General features: G+C 50.2%; 1 protein-coding gene across 1 annotated transcript in view; it reads left to right on the top strand.

Annotated features, from left to right (window-relative positions):
• Positions 1-832: 832 nt before the first annotated feature.
• Positions 833-6,000, top strand: part of LOC135543854 (calcium-binding protein 8-like) — a 73,707-nt gene continuing 68,539 nt past the window's right edge. The window contains exon 1 of the mRNA XM_064971177.1: positions 833-885. The gene's annotated coding sequence lies outside the window, so the exon portion shown is untranslated. The remainder of the gene's footprint in view (positions 886-6,000) is intronic.

Here is a 6,000-nt window from a genome sequence, read left to right as displayed (position 1 = left end):
AGATTGGTAAATTAGTCTAGCCACTAGCCAGCTATCTAAACTTGTAGTAATCATGACTGAATACCGACAGGCTCGCAGGGCAGGTGCTCAGGGGCCCTGACTTCCAGAGGGCCCCCATTGATTTTTGTTAATCACTCTCACTCAGATATCATTCATATGGCATAAGTCTTGAAAAAAGGTGAAGAACTGCAGGAAATGTGCTTTAAAAGTTAAAAGATTTCCCTCTACCCCACATGGCAAAATGGGTAGAATTGCAGGATATTAGCCTTAAAACTGCACACATCTCTCTGGCGCGTGTGTGTTTGTCTGTGTGTGCGTGCGTGCGACACAACGATTGTAACGGATGGAGCAAATCCGCTATTTTCTTGTCACACTCAGGTCTCTTGGGTCGTCCTGGCAGGATGGCGCAAGTCATGGTAACAAAGAAAAATGCGAGGAGGTTATTTTCGCGGGCTGCTCTCTCCGTCGGACAGTCGGTGTGTTTAGTTGCTTGGACCGTAGTACAGTAGTAGCCAAGTGTAGTGTAGGACAAAGACACAGACACTGATTGTCCTTGTAAGAATATTAGGGTTCTCTGTGCTTCTTTCAAATCACACTGTCAGAAGACCAAGGGCACTCATACACGCTCCTGCTTAAATCCTGCTTTGTGTAACGGAGACGGTAACAGACCTTTTCCCGCCCGGTGGCACACATCAGGCTGGTGATGATGGGACCGGAGAGATTCGGGCTCGTGGAGTTACCGCTGCGCCCGGTAGACGTCGCCGGTTCACCTCCCCTGGAGTTGGCAGGAGAGGATCCGCGCGCAACGGGTGACCATCACGGGATTGAGAGCCTGGCTCGAGCCTCGGTTGAGGTGCCGGTGAATGTAAACTGCAGTCCGTGGGGGTAAGAAACATCAACAAGCGGGCTATACTGACTGGTGCTGTGTGAAACCGAGGCTACTGTCATGTCTTGTCACTGCGCAAGGTGACTTTGGTTTTTGGCTACTCGGCTACTTCATCATGACCGCTGGTTTGACAGCTAGTGACATGTCGACAGTGACTGGGTGTCAGCATAGTGACAGTATAGAAAGATATCACAATTTGCAGTAGCCTGTTATTCTTAATCAGGTTGTTTTCCAAAGAAAAACAACACGGGCTTTGATCCTGTTGTTATTTCCGGTGAACAGGTAGAGACCTAGTTCTGTAGGCCAATGTTCTGATAGTGATTTAAAAAAATTCAGCCAGGTCTTCTGCATTTTTACCGGAAGTAGTTGACAGTCACTAGATGGAACTCACTGTATCTACCACTGTTGTGTCTGAGGAGAACGTGAATGTTGTGTCTGGAGATCTATATATATGGCTCTGTTTGAGCCTTATAGAGTTAGTTTCCACATGCGGATTTTGTGTTGGGTCATAGTAACATAGACTACAGTTAACATGATATTTTGGAAATTTGTTGAATAACAGGGCTGAGTATGCTGATAAAGGAGATGAAAGTTAATATTGTCAGTCCAGCTGTTTTGCCCTCCCTTGCCTGTCCAGGTCAGCTGTAAGAATTCAATTGCAGGTAGAGGGACCAGGGAAACAGGGACAGACTGGGACAAGAATTTGGCCACGGCATTTTATCCACACCACCCAACATCACTGTGCGAGCCGTCAACAAAATGAAGACGTTTTGAGTGAAGTGACAACGTAGAACATATAGTCACCCTTTTTCTGGGGCTGTCTAACTGATGATAGAGTCGGACCCTGTCTCTAGGCTGATGCCGCGTTTGAAATGGAATTTGAGTTTCTATGACCTCAGCTCCGACCATTCCACCAACTAAAAAAATGTCAAGCCCATCTGGCATTTGACAGAATTGCCAGATGGCCAATCTGCCCCTGCAGGGAAATGTTAGTTTAAAAAATATATATTTAAAAGTATTTTTCCAGTATTATTAACAGACAGGCGGGCGGGCGGGCGGGCAGGACAGGACAGGACAGTATAGACAGACAGGACAGTAGGATGATAGTAGGATGATTGGGAGAAGACCAAAGGGCCAGGATTCCATTCCATGCAGGCTGAGGACCGTATATGTACAGCGGGCGGTGGCCTTAACAATTCGACCAATCTCAGGCACAGGATATTTCTTGAGTATGATCACATTTAGACAACATGTTTGGATATTGGACTATCGTCAAATCATGTTAGATGTCCAGCAAGAGAAGACTTGACCAACCTGCAGGCTGCGTCAATGGTTATGTCACAGTGTGTCTGTGTATAATCAAAGATTTTTGAGTGTATGTGTGTGTGTGTGTGTGTGTGATGTGATAGATATTGTACCGACCTTGACCTCTCCTCCACCACTAATGCATCTTTGTCCACCAGGAACGACTAAGGTGTGAGCAACACATCTCTCTCCCTCCCCCTCTCTTCTCTCCCTTCAATCTGTGTGGCTGCTCTGCCCCCTCTCTTCTCTCCCCAACCCCTTCTGTCTTTCTTTCTCTCCATCCTATGGGGCCTCTGCGCACGCACACACGCACACACACACACACACACACAGACACACACACGCACACACACACAGACACTCATCCTATCCTGACTGTCACTCTCTGTCCCTGTTCTAAACCTGTGTTGGCAGTCTGTAACCAGACAACAATTCTATAATACATGACACAGAGGTTTCCCGCTGCAGTCTCAACCTGTCACCTCACGTCTGAGTCGGTCTGATTCCAAGCAACAGAGTTAATGTGTCCTTCTTTTCATCCCACAGCTAATTCAGAGGTTATTTTAGCATATTTTTATTGCTCTAAGCAGAGACAAGAGATAGAGGGGGAAAGATAGATATAGAGACAGGGAGAGAGAGACAGAGAGAGAGAGCGATAGAGGGGGAAAGATAGATATAGAGACAGGGAGAGAGTGAGACAGAGAAAGAGAAAAAGAGAGAGAGACGGATAAAGATATATATAGAGACAGGCAGACAGAGAGATAGACAGATACAGAGAACATTGTTTAATTAAGGTGGTTTGTGGGGTTGTAGTTCACTGTGTGTAAGGTTATAGTTCACTGTGTTTGTGTGTGGCTCGTTAGCGGAATGTGGAACATCTAGTTGCTGTGGCGACCTGAGGGCCTTCTCCGTGCACCTGAGCAAGTGGGACAGGATTAGAACCAAGAGCAGATGGGCTAAGTACCTCCCCCATAGAACACACACACATTAACCTGCAGCCCTCACATAGACATATTCAAATGAAACTTTTAAACCTACAGTGCATTCGGAAAGGATTCAGACCCCTTGTATTTTTACACATGTTGCTACATTACAGCCTTATTCTAAAATTGATTAAATTTATCAAGTTTGAAGGTAAGACCCAGATGCAGATGGTGTCGGGGTAACAATGTTTATTACGGCAACAGGGCAGGCAAATGACAGGTCAAGGCAGGCAGGGGTCGATAACGAGAGTTAGGGCTGTGAGACATGGGTTTAACTCGGGACACATGAAAAGTGGAGTGTCTACAAAGGGTACGGGGAAACAGAAGACGAACAGCAGAGGGACTAATCATTTTAGAGATGGGAAATGGGCCAATAAACCATGGGGAGAGTTTGCGCAATTCCATCCGGAGGGCAGATCCCAGGTGGATAGCCATACCTTCTGCCCAAGACGATACCGGGGAGCCGGGGGTCTGATGGCGATCCGCTTGTTGTCAACCGGGCTCTCCTCCAGGTACGACAACAGCAGTGGACAAACATCTGGGCAGAAGGTAGGCCGACCTCTTCCTCCTGCTCGGGGAAGAGCGGGGGCTGATACCCCAGGGAACATTCAAAGGGCGATAGGCCTGTGGCAGAGCAGGGAAGGGTGTTGCGTGAGTATTCCACCCACACAAGCTGCTGGCCCCAGGTGGAGGGGTTGGCAAGACCAGGCAGCGCAGTGTTGTCTCAAGGTCCTGGTTGGCTCGCTCTGACTGGCCATTGGACTGGGGGTGGAACCCAGAGGACTGTTTGGCCGACAACTCAATGAGGGTGCAGAACACCTTCCAGAACTGGGACGAGAACTGGAACCCCGGGCGGAGACCATGTCCACGGGCAGTCCATGGATCCGGAAGACGTGCTGCACCATGCTGGGCCGTCTCCTTGACCAAGGGTAGTTTGGGGAGAGGAATAAAATGGGTGGCCTTGGAAAACCGATTGACCACAGCAGATGGCAGTGTTGCCCTCAGACGGGGGGAGACCCGTGATGAAACCCAGGGATATGTGGGACCAGGGACGGTAAGGGACAGGCAGAGGTTGCAGGAGGCCAGCTGGAGCTTGCCGATGAGTCTTGTTCTGAGCACACACTGTGCAAGCAGCAATGAATGTGGAGACGTCATGGACCATTGTGGGCCACCAAAAGCGTGGTCGCACAAAAGCCTGGGTCCGGTGGGAACACTGTGCCTCCCGGGCCTGTTTCTGAGTGCCGTTGCCAGGCACGAGGTGGGAAGGATGGTCTCCGGGGTAATAGCCGTGGGGCTATAACGGCGGGACAGTGCATCCGGCTTGACATTCTTGGATCCCGGACGATATGAAATGGAGAAGTTGAACCGTATGAACAGCAGGGCCCATCTTGCTTGCCTGAAGTTGAGGTGTTTGGCGGTTCGGAGATACTCCAGATTTTGGTTGGTTGGTCCGTACGATGAACAGATGTTCCGCCCCTACCAGCCAGTGCCTCAATTCCATTCCTCCAAAGCCATCTTCACTGCGAGAAGCTCACGATTTCCCACATTGTTGTTTTTCTCCGCTGTGTTGAGGCGATGGGAGAAGAAGGTGTAGCTCCAGGTCCAGAGCAGAACGCTGGGACAGGACCGCCCCCACTCCTACATCCGACGCATTGGCCTCCACCACAAACTGACGGGACGAGTCAGGATGAACCAGAATGGGAGCAGTGGTGAAGCAATGTTTGAGGACCCGGAACTCCCAGTCAGCAGCATGGGACTACGTGAACGGAACCTTGGGTGAAGTGAGTGCTGACAGGGTGCTGTAACCCCAGATGAAGCGGTGCCCATAAGTTGGCGAAACCCCAGGAAACGTTGCTGCTGTACCCTGGACGAAGGCTGAGGCCAATTCACCACCGCTCTCACCTTCCCAGGATCCATCTGGACACTCCCAGCGGAGATTATGTACCCCAGAAAGGGGATGGTGGCACGATGGAACTCGCTCTTCTCTGCCTTAACAAACAGCTGGTTATCTAGGAGGTATTGAAGAACCTTTCGGACGTGGAGAACCTGTACTTGAGGGGAGCGGGAGAAGATGAGGATGTCATCAATGTAGACGAAGATGAACCGGTTCAACATGTTAAATAGAACATCATTTACCAGAGCCTGGTTGGGGTGTTGGTGAGGCCAAATGGCATGACCAAATACTTGTAGTGGCCACTGGCCATGTTGAAGGCGGTCCTCCACTCATCCCCCTCCCTTATCCGCACCAGATGGTAGGCATTCCATAGATCCAGCTTGGAAAACAGTCATCCCGGGGCAGAGTGGTGCTCGGGAAAAGGTCAATCCCGCAGTCATATGGTCGGTGCGGAAGCGAAGTGGCCCTGGCCTTGTTGAACACCTCCCGAAGGTCCTGGTTCTCCGCAGTAATGGCAGAGAGGTCCGGGGCACCTTCCGAGTCCCCAGGAAGATGTCCCGGGGCAGGTTGCGCTAACTTCAGACACTGGGTATGGCAGAACAAACTCCAGCCCATGATGGCACCAGTAGACCAGTTGATGAGGGGATCGTGTCGCTTGAACCAGGAGAATCCCAATACCATGGGAATCTGAGGAGACTTGACGAGCAGGAATTGAATAGTCTCGCTGTGATTACCTGACACCCGTAGGTTGAGGGGAGTGGTAATCTGAGTGACCCGGCCTAAAGAGTGCACGTCAAGCACACTAACATCCATGGGAGTGGAGAAGGGCTGAGTGGGGATGTTCAGCTCGGAATCCAGGGTAGCGTCCAAAAAACTCTCATCAGCCCCAGAGTTAATGAGGACCCAGAGAGATTTAGACAGCCTTCCCCACA

Source organism: Oncorhynchus masou, chromosome 8 (genome assembly GCF_036934945.1).
Source record: "Oncorhynchus masou masou isolate Uvic2021 chromosome 8, UVic_Omas_1.1, whole genome shotgun sequence".
NCBI lineage: Eukaryota > Metazoa > Chordata > Actinopteri > Salmoniformes > Salmonidae > Oncorhynchus > Oncorhynchus masou.
The sequence above is the reverse complement of the archived record's forward strand: the minus strand, read 5'-3'. Positions and strand labels throughout refer to the sequence as shown.